Source organism: Mustela erminea, chromosome 16, assembly GCF_009829155.1.
Source record: "Mustela erminea isolate mMusErm1 chromosome 16, mMusErm1.Pri, whole genome shotgun sequence".
NCBI classification, from domain to species: Eukaryota; Metazoa; Chordata; class Mammalia; order Carnivora; family Mustelidae; genus Mustela; species Mustela erminea.
Window position 1 is genome coordinate 68,438,367 of NC_045629.1, and position 9,502 is coordinate 68,447,868.

Below are 9,502 nucleotides of genomic sequence, written 5' to 3' on the forward strand. Positions count from 1 at the left end.
AATTTTTACGTGGCTAAGAGCTGGGGAATACAGAAATCAATCATTAGTCCCCTCATCTCCGGAAAAGAGACATCACCACCAATAACAAAGACCAGAGAACTCACACATTTATAGAGCGGAAGACAGAAATTTACTCTGGATGGTCCTCCAAAGACTAGTAATTCTACCTGTAGAAAAACACCAAATTCCAGAAATCTAGAACTAACATTTACTAAGTTCTTACACATTCAAGATATTCTTTGAGACTGGAATATTAAAATTACTGACAAAATATTAAAATTACTGACAAAATATTGCACAGCACAGTATTACTGAGACATATTACACAGCAGATTTTCCCTGGCTTTCTTCCTGTTTTTCCTCACTCACCCGTTTCTTTTCCACCATTTGTCTTACAAGTTTCTTTCTCTAACCCAATCTTCTATTCCACAAACTCACCCTGGGAGAGCCTCATTCCCCAAGGTTTCAAAATCCATCTCTCCGCTGATCACTCTTCAAATCTAAAACCAACCCATACATCCAACAGGCTTGAGTGGAAGGCTTCGCCAGGACAGTCTGCAGACTTTAGCTACTGATGCATTCACCCATAGAAGCCAGCATTGAGGGGTTGGGGGGGGAGGGAGGAGGATTAGGGTAGGAAGAGGGGAGGGGAGGGAGCGGAGAAGGAAAAGGAGAAAGAAAATTTTGTTTTCCAGAGATGTAATAGTCCTAATTAGGAAAAATTCAGAAATTACAGAAAAATAGGAGAAAAGGAGGTATCCATAATATCATCATCCAGAAGTAATGGAGTCTAAGGAGGGTAGAGATATTTGCCCTAATCCTAGTATGTTCTGTTCTAGCAGAAAAGGCAATTTAGCATAGTGCTGAAAGGGCCTTAAGCACCAGATTTGTCTGGGTTCATGACCCTGGTTCAGTTATTCACTAGCCGTGTGACTCACTTTGTGAAATGGGCATTGATTAAAATAATGCACGTAAAGTGCCTGCCAGATAGCAAGTGAGTAGTAATACGTGTCCATTCAAACTTCCTGTTTCAGGTGCAAAGTAAGAACAAGCAAAGGCAAGCAGCGAGAACCTTTTTTCAGTTTTTTCTTTTTAAAGGCTCTTTAGGGGGAAAAAAAAAAAAAGTCTCCTAGTTTTGGAATGTCCACTCTCCTGGGTCCTGTGCCCCCCCTCCCACACCCCACCCCACCGCAGCCTCCTCCTGGCCCAGCTATCTGAGGCAAACATTCCACAGCAGTGGTCAAGAAGACACAGAAAGACAGCTTATGAGTGAGAGAGAGTTCTTTGCCCTTTGAACTCAGGATTCCTGACCTCAGGGGTTTCTAGCCTTTTTACCACTGAGGACCCTTTCAGTTATTTTCCCCCCAAAGTTGTGCAGGATTTGTGCACACAATAAAACAGCATCAATTAACTTATAACTACTTCATTCTCCTTTAAAAAATTGAATCCAAGTCCTATATAACGGCCAATACAAGCTTCTGCCCAGCCAGAGCCTACCAGCATTGCCTCAGTGTGTGTTAGGGTTTTAGTTGAAAACAAAGAGGTAGCTGTTTGGGACCCCAGGGAGCCTGGGGGAAAGGTTAAATGTGATTAACATCGGCCTTTGGCAATAATGAAAACAGCTCAAAGGACCTTATCAATATTGAGGACCTGGCATTCGGATCCCAAGTTTTAAATCACTGCCTCATTTGATAGAGAGGCTTTAGGATAATGTCATTTTATTTTTTAAGATTTTATTTATTTATTTGTTAGAGAGAGAGAGCACAAGCGGGGGAACTGCAGGCAGAGGGAGGAACAGACTTCCCCATGAGCAGGGAGCTGCCGGACTCAGCCCCAGTGAGAGCATGATCTGCGCCAAAGGCAGACACTTAACCTGATGCTTAACCGACTGAGCCACCCAGGTGTCCCGCTAATGTCATTTTTTAAAAGAGAGGCGCACAGGTGTGCCTGGGGGGATCAGTGGGTTAAGCATCTGCCTTTAGCTCGGGTCATGATCCCAGGGTCCTGGGATTGAGCCCCATGTCAGGCTCCCTGCTCAGTTGGGAGCCTGCTTCTCCCTCTCCCACTCCCCTTGCTTGTGTTCCCTCTCTTGCTATCTCTCTGTCTGCAAATTAATAAATAAATAAAATCTTTAAAAAGTAAATAAAAAGAGGCGAGCAAACCAATAAAAAAGAAGGGTACTTCGTAACTATTAAATACAACTTACATACTTAGGGAAAACTATATGTTAGGCACTGTTAGGGAGTAAAAGGGAATTTTTTTTTAAAGATTTTATTTATTTGAGAGAGAGAGAGAGACAAGCAGGGGCAGAGGGAGAGGGAGAAGCAGGCTTCCCAATGAGCGGGGAGCCTTATCAATACGGGGCTCAATCCCGGGATCCTGGGATCATGACCCAAGCTGAAAGCAGACACTTAATGACTGAACCTCCCAGGTGCCCTGTAAAAGGGAATTCTTTTTTTTTTTTTTTTAAGATTTTATTTATTTATTTGATAGAAGACACAGAGAGAGAGGGAACACAAGCAGGGAGGAGTGGGAGAGGGAGAAGCAGGCTTCCCACAGAGCAGGAAGCTGATGTGGGGCTCGATCCCAACACCCTGGGATCATGACCTGAGCTGAAGGCAGCCACTTAACAACTGAGCCACCCAGGCACCCCTAAAAGGGAATTCTGCAAGTGTTTAAGATTGTGTCAATTGTGATAAAAATCTGTTTTTATAGATTTTTGTAAGATTCTGATTTTTGGATGAGGGGTGTGATTGAATTCCCCACTGCAAGATATCACCTCCTACAAGCAGCCCTCCTTCCTCTTTCCTCTAATTCTTCCATGTTTTTATCCATTGTGGCATTCATCACACTGTGGACTCTTGGAAATTAGAGATGGTGTCTTTCTCACTCTTGGAAACTCAGCCCTCAGACAGACCTTGACCCAGAGCGGCTCAATCAATGCTTGTTGAATGGACAGAAAGTAGCAGAAGGAGCAGACAGGAGCACTTCTCAATTCTAAGTCACACGTTGAGGTCCTTTCTGAGAAGGAGGGGAGGAACCAACATTTATTGAGCATCTATTATGTAGTACGGTTGTGCTGTGGACACCCCATGAACTTCATTTTAACTAATTCTCATAATATCTCCTTCCGAATTAGTCATTATTATTTCCATTTTTGCAGAGGAAATAGGAACTGAGAGGTAACTTGCCCAGGGTCCCAGGTAGTAAAAGAAAACAGACTCAACATCAACTTTATCTGACATCAAAGTCTATGTTCTTAACTATGCCCCCAAACCAAAATGGCAGTGTTTCATGAAGACACGGAGAACTAAACCTGAGGCTGGCTCTCCCTGCCTCATGTTCTGGAGGCTTAGGGGCTCTCATTTCTTCTTTCTGTGTCTCTGCAGGAAGGCTTTTTCTGCCTTGCTTGCACAAATTCCAGATGGCCTCTGACTCCCAGGCAATTCAAGCATCCCGAAGAAAATTACAAGCATCACTCTTGTCTCCATTCCAGGTCATTGACCAAGGGAGTCTACTGGGCAAAGAGTGAGATGCCCTTGCCATTTCAAAGAGCTGAAGGCTGAAGGTTCTGGTGGTGTCCTGGTGGCTCAGGGGTGGCTGTGGAACAGGAAGGTGGCAGGAAGCCGAGTCGACATATATATGTGGTCTATGGAATTTGCAGTCACTGCACCAGACAGAGTGCTGGGGTCTTTGCTTTGGCCTTGACTGGGAGCCCCTGAGCTAGACCCCAGTCTCCTGGGTACAACATTCCACAGCCCCAGGGGTGCTTCTAGCATACAAGACTGTTCTCACTATCCTTAGAAATTATAGATCTCCACACCCCTCCTTGTCTTGAGACCTGCTCAGTGTTTATTTCTGCCTCTCAAAGATACTCCCTTTCAGAACACCAAAATATTGTCTTTGACCATAGGCTTTAACCAAAGGTGGAAACCCTGGTTGTTTTCAAATTGATTTTGTAATTATCCAGAAATACAGACATTCTATGAAGCAAGAGGAAGTTTTATTCAGCCCTCAAAGATGGATGTCTGAGGTTACTACTTCCCTTCCTGGCCCAAGGGAGATGTTAGAGGTACTTTGAGAGTCTGACACCTCACTAACTGTACATTCCTCAGTTAGGCATTCAAAGCCATCTACAGTCTGTTACCAAACTAGCTTATACTGTCTTATTATTTGTTTTTGGTTTTTTTTTAGTGTTCTTGTTTTATACCTTCACTGTTATAAATTGACAAGTAACTGTACATATTTAAAACGAATTTTGACATAGGTATATATCTGTGAAACCTCCCTACCCCCTCAAGATGATGAACATATCCATCACCTCTAAAGGTTTTAACCCTTCCCTATGTTATTTCTTTAACTGAATCCTGCTCTGCAGCCAGGCTGATCCTCTCCAGAATGAGCCCCCAGTAGCCCCCACACCCAACTCCCAAGTTCTTCCTTCATTTTGCAACCTTCCCTGACCTTACCAGGTCCCAGCTCACCATTTCCTTCGTCAGCCCCTCCCAGTGCCCTCTCACCATAACCAAGTGGGATTTATCTTAGGAACACAAGAGTGAGTCAACACCAAAAATTTAAAATAATACATCATATTAATAGAATGAAGAGGGGGGGGCGCCTGGGTAGCTCAGTGGGTTAAGCCGCTGCCTTCGGCTCAGGTCATGATCTCAGGGTCCTGGGATCGAGTCCCGCATCGGGCTCTCTGCTCAGCAGGGAGCCTGCTTCCCCCCTCTCTCTCTGCCTGCCTCTCCATCTACTTGTGATTTCTCTCTGTCAAATAAAAAAATCTTTAAAAAAAAAAATAGAATGAAGAGGGGGAACCATACAATTATCTCAACTGAGGCCAGAAAAGGCACTTGACAAAAATCCAGCACCCTTTCATGATGAAACCTGTCAGAATACTAAGACTAGATGGGTGGCTCAGTGGGTTAAGCCTCTGCCTTTGGCTCAGGTCATGATCTGAGGGTCCTGGGACTGTGCCCCACATCAGGCTCTCTGCTCAGCAGGGAGCCTGCTTCCCCCCGCCCCGCCTGACTCTCTGCCTGTTTGTGATCTATGTCAAATAAATAAGATAAAATCTTAAAAAAAAAAAAACACCACTAAAACTAGAGCTTCCTCAACATGATAAGGGGCATTCATGAAAAACCTATAGAAAATGATATTTGATAGCAAAACTGAAAGCTTTCTTTTATGATCAGGAACAAGACAAGGATGCCCTCTTTCACCAGTGCTATTCAGCATAGTATTAGAAGTTCTAGCCAGAACAATTAGATGAGAAAAAGAATAATAGGTACCCAGATTGGAAAAGAGTAAAACGACATCTATTTAAGGAGGACACGATCCTACATATAAAAAAATCCTTAAAAATTTCACAAGAAAACTACTAGAGCTAACAAATGATTTTGGCAAAACTGCAGGTTACAAAATCAAACAACAAAAATTAGTTGTTTCTATACACCAGCAATAAACAATCTGAAGAACAAATTAAGACAGAATTCCAGTAACAATAGTATCTAAAAGAATATCCATGAGTGGGGCACCTGGGTGGCTCAGTGGGTTAAGCCCCTGCCTTCAGCTCAGGTCATGGTCTCAGGGTCCTGGGATCGAGCCCTGCATCCGGCTCTCTGCTCAGCAGGGAGCCTGCTTCCTCCACTCTCTCTGCCTGCCTCTGCCTGCTTGTCATCTCTCTCTGTCAAATAAATAAAATCTTTTAAAAAAAAAATCCATGAGTAAAATATAATCAAGGAGGTCAAAGACTTGTACGCTGAAAACTACAAAACTTGCTGAAAGACATTAAGACCTAAATAAATGAAAAGGCATCTTGTACTCATAGATAGGAGCACTAAATGTTAAGATGTCAGCACTGCCCAAAGCAATCTAAAGATTCAACATAATTGGGGCACCTGGGTGGCTCAGTGGGTTAAAGCCTCTGCCTTCAGCTCAGGTCATGATCTCAGGGTCCTGGGATCAAGCCCCACATTGGGCTCTCTGCTCGGGGGGGAGCCTGCTTCCTCCTCTCTCTCTCTGCCTGCCTCTCTTCCTACTTGTGATCTTTGTCTGTCAAATAAACAAATAAAAATCTTTAAAAAAAAAAAAAATTCAACATAATTGCTTCCATAGTTCATAATTCAAATTTCCCGTAACTTTTTTTTTCAGAAATGGAAAAGCCAATCCTCAAACTTATATAGAACTGCAGGGAACCCCAATAAAACAAAATAATCTTGAAAAAGAAGTTAAGGAGTCATACTCCTGATTTGGAAACTTATCATAAACCTAAAATAATCAAAACAGTGTGGTGATGGCAAAAGGATAGATACCTAGACCAAAGGAATGGAAGTGAGTCCAGAGGTAAACTTTCACATATACAGCAAACTGACTTTCTTCAAGGGTGCTAAGGCTATTCAGTGAGAGAAAGATAGTTGCTTCAACAGATGGTGCTGGGAAAACCGGATTTCCACAAGCGAAAGAATGAAGCTGGACTTCTACCTCACACCATATACAAAAATTTACTCAAAAATGCATTAATGAGGGGCGCCTGGGTGGCTCAGTGGGTTAGGCCGCTGCCTTCGGCTCAGGTCATGATCTCAGGGTCCTGGGATCGAGTCCCGCATCGGGGTCTCTGCTCAGCAGGGAGCCTGCTTCCCTCTCTCTCTCTCTCTGCCTGCCTCTCCATCTGCTTGTGATTTCTCTCTGTCAAATAAATAAATAAAATCTTTAAAAAAAAAAAAAAAAAATGCATTAATGATAAGGAAGATGTGGTCCATATACACTATGGAGTATTATGCCTCCATCAGAAAGGATGAGTACCCTACTTTTGTAGCAACATGGACGGGACTGGAAGAGATTATGCTGAGTGAAATAAGTCAAGCAGAGAGAGTCAATTCTCATATGGTTTCACTTATCTGTGGAGCATAACAAATAACATGGAAGACAATGGGAGATGGAGAGGAGAAGGGAGTTGAGGGAAGTTGGAGGGGGAGGTGAACCATGAGAGACTATGGACTCTGAAAAACAACCTGAGGGTTTTGAAGGGGCGGGGGGGGGGGGGGTGGGAGGTTGGGGGAACCAGGTGGTGGGTATTAGAGAGGGCACAGATTGCATGGAGCATTGGGTGTGGTGCAAAAATAATGAATACTGTTATACTGAAAATAAATAAAAAGTAAATTTAAAAAATGCATTAATGACCTAAATATAAGAACTTTATATAACCATAAAGCTCTTAGAAGAAAATGTAGGGGTAAATCTTCATGATCTCGGATTTGCCAACAGATTTTTTCTTATTAAGTAATCTCCAGGCCCAATATGGAGCTTGATCTCACAACCCAGAGATCAAGGGTCCACGCTCTACCAACTAAGCCAGCCAGGTACCCCATGACAATGGATTCTTACATATGACATCAAAAACACGAGTAACAACAACAATAACAAAAATACGTAAATTGAACTTCATCACAACTGAAAATTTTTTTGTGCATTAAATAACAATACCAAGAAAATGAAGGGTCTCCTGAGTGGTTCAGTCGTTAAGTGTCTGCCTTCGGCTCGGGTCATGATCTCAGGGTCCTGGGACTGAGTCCCTCCTCTCTGGCTCCCTGCTCAGTGGGGAGTCTGCTTGTCCCTCTCCCATTCCCCTTGCTTATGTTCCCTCTCTCGCTGTCTCTCTGTCAAATAAATAAATAAAACCTTAATTTAAAAAAAGAAAATGGGGGCGCCTGGGTGGCTCAGTGGGTTAAAGCCTCTGCCTTTGGCTCAGGTCATGATCTCAGGGTCCTGGGATCGAGCCGCACATCGGGCTTTCTGCTCCATGGGGAGCCTGCTTCCTCCTCTCTTTCTCTGCCTGCCTCTCTGCCTACTTGTGATCTCTGTCAAATAAATAAAATCTTTAAAAAAAAAATTAAAAAAAAATAAAAAGAAAAAAAGAAAATGAAAATACAATATACAAAAGGGAGAAAACATAGTCAATTCTCGTTCCCCTCAATAGTTACATTCTATAAAATCACCATGAACACTGAATTAGTGAATACTGAACACATGCTCCTAGGGTTAAGATCCTGGGAGCTTTCGATGATAACATTTTCATAAAGAGATCAACACATAACCTCTCTTCTATGTGTTTTTGTTTAAAGATACCTTATTTAATATACACTGTTGATTGATTAACATTGAACTCTCAGCCAACAGCACTGTAACTCATGCCTGAAAGAAGCTTGTCCAATGTGTGTTTTCTCCATAAGGCATGTCACAGCCTTCTTGCATTTACGAACACTAGACAGCACTCCACCACTACACTTGGGAATCATATTAAATAGCTAAATCACCAATAAAAGACACAAAAATACTTAAAAAGTGGCACTACCAGACTATAGAAAGGATGCTTTCTAGAATCTGAGAGCTGAAATAAGAGACAAAGCACTACTTTTTTTTTTTTTAACTTCATCTGGGAACATGCAGATTGGCAAGTGAAATGTTTTGCCACCATTCACATGTGCGTGGATGAGCACAGAAGTGCCATGAATATTTATTTGGGGATTACAAATACATTTTAGTGAGAATTCAAATTTCTATAAACAGAATCTGTGGAAGATGAGAATTGACTGTATTTGCAAATCATATATCTGATAAAGGTGTCATATGAAATATGACTAAAACTCAACAACAAAAGGTGACCCAATTACAAGTTGGCAAAAGACTTGAACACACATTTGACTTCTCCAAAGAAAATACACACATGGTCAGTAAGCAGATAAAAGATTCAGAACAGGGGCGCCTGGGTGGCTCAGTGGGTTAAGCCGCTGCCTTCGGCTCAGGTCATGATCTCAGATCAGGGTCCTGGGATCGAGCCCCGCATCGGGCTCTCTGCTCAGCAGGGAGCCTGCTTCCCCCTCTCTGCCTGCCTCTCTGCCTACTTGTGATCTCTCTGTCTGTCAAATAAATAAATAAAATTTTAAAAAAATATTCAGAACAGCATAAGTCATTAGGGAAAGGCAAATCAAAACCATGAGATACCATTTCATACCTATTAGGATAGTTCCAATAACACCTTTTAAAACTGAAAACAAAAGGTGTTGGTGAAGGTACAGAGAAACTGGATAATAGCAAAATGGATACAGACACTATGGAAAACATTTTATCACTGTGGAAAAGTTTGAAGGTTCCTCAAAAAATTAGAAATAGAGTTAGTTTGATTCAGCAATTCCACTCCTAGATATATATCAGAAAGAACTGAAAACAGAGACTCAAAACGGATACTTAGATGCCCATGTTTACTGAAGCATTTTTCCAGCCAAAAGGTAAAGACAACCCAAGTGCCCATCACAGCAGAATAGATAAACTGAAGAATGGATAACAGAAGAATCAACAGAAGGATAAGCAAAATGTACAAATTGAGTTGTTTAATCATTATGTTGTATACCTGAAACTACTGTAACACTGTGTGGCAACTACATTCAAACAAAGCAAAAAACAAAAACAAAACACAGATACACTCTGGAATATTATTCAG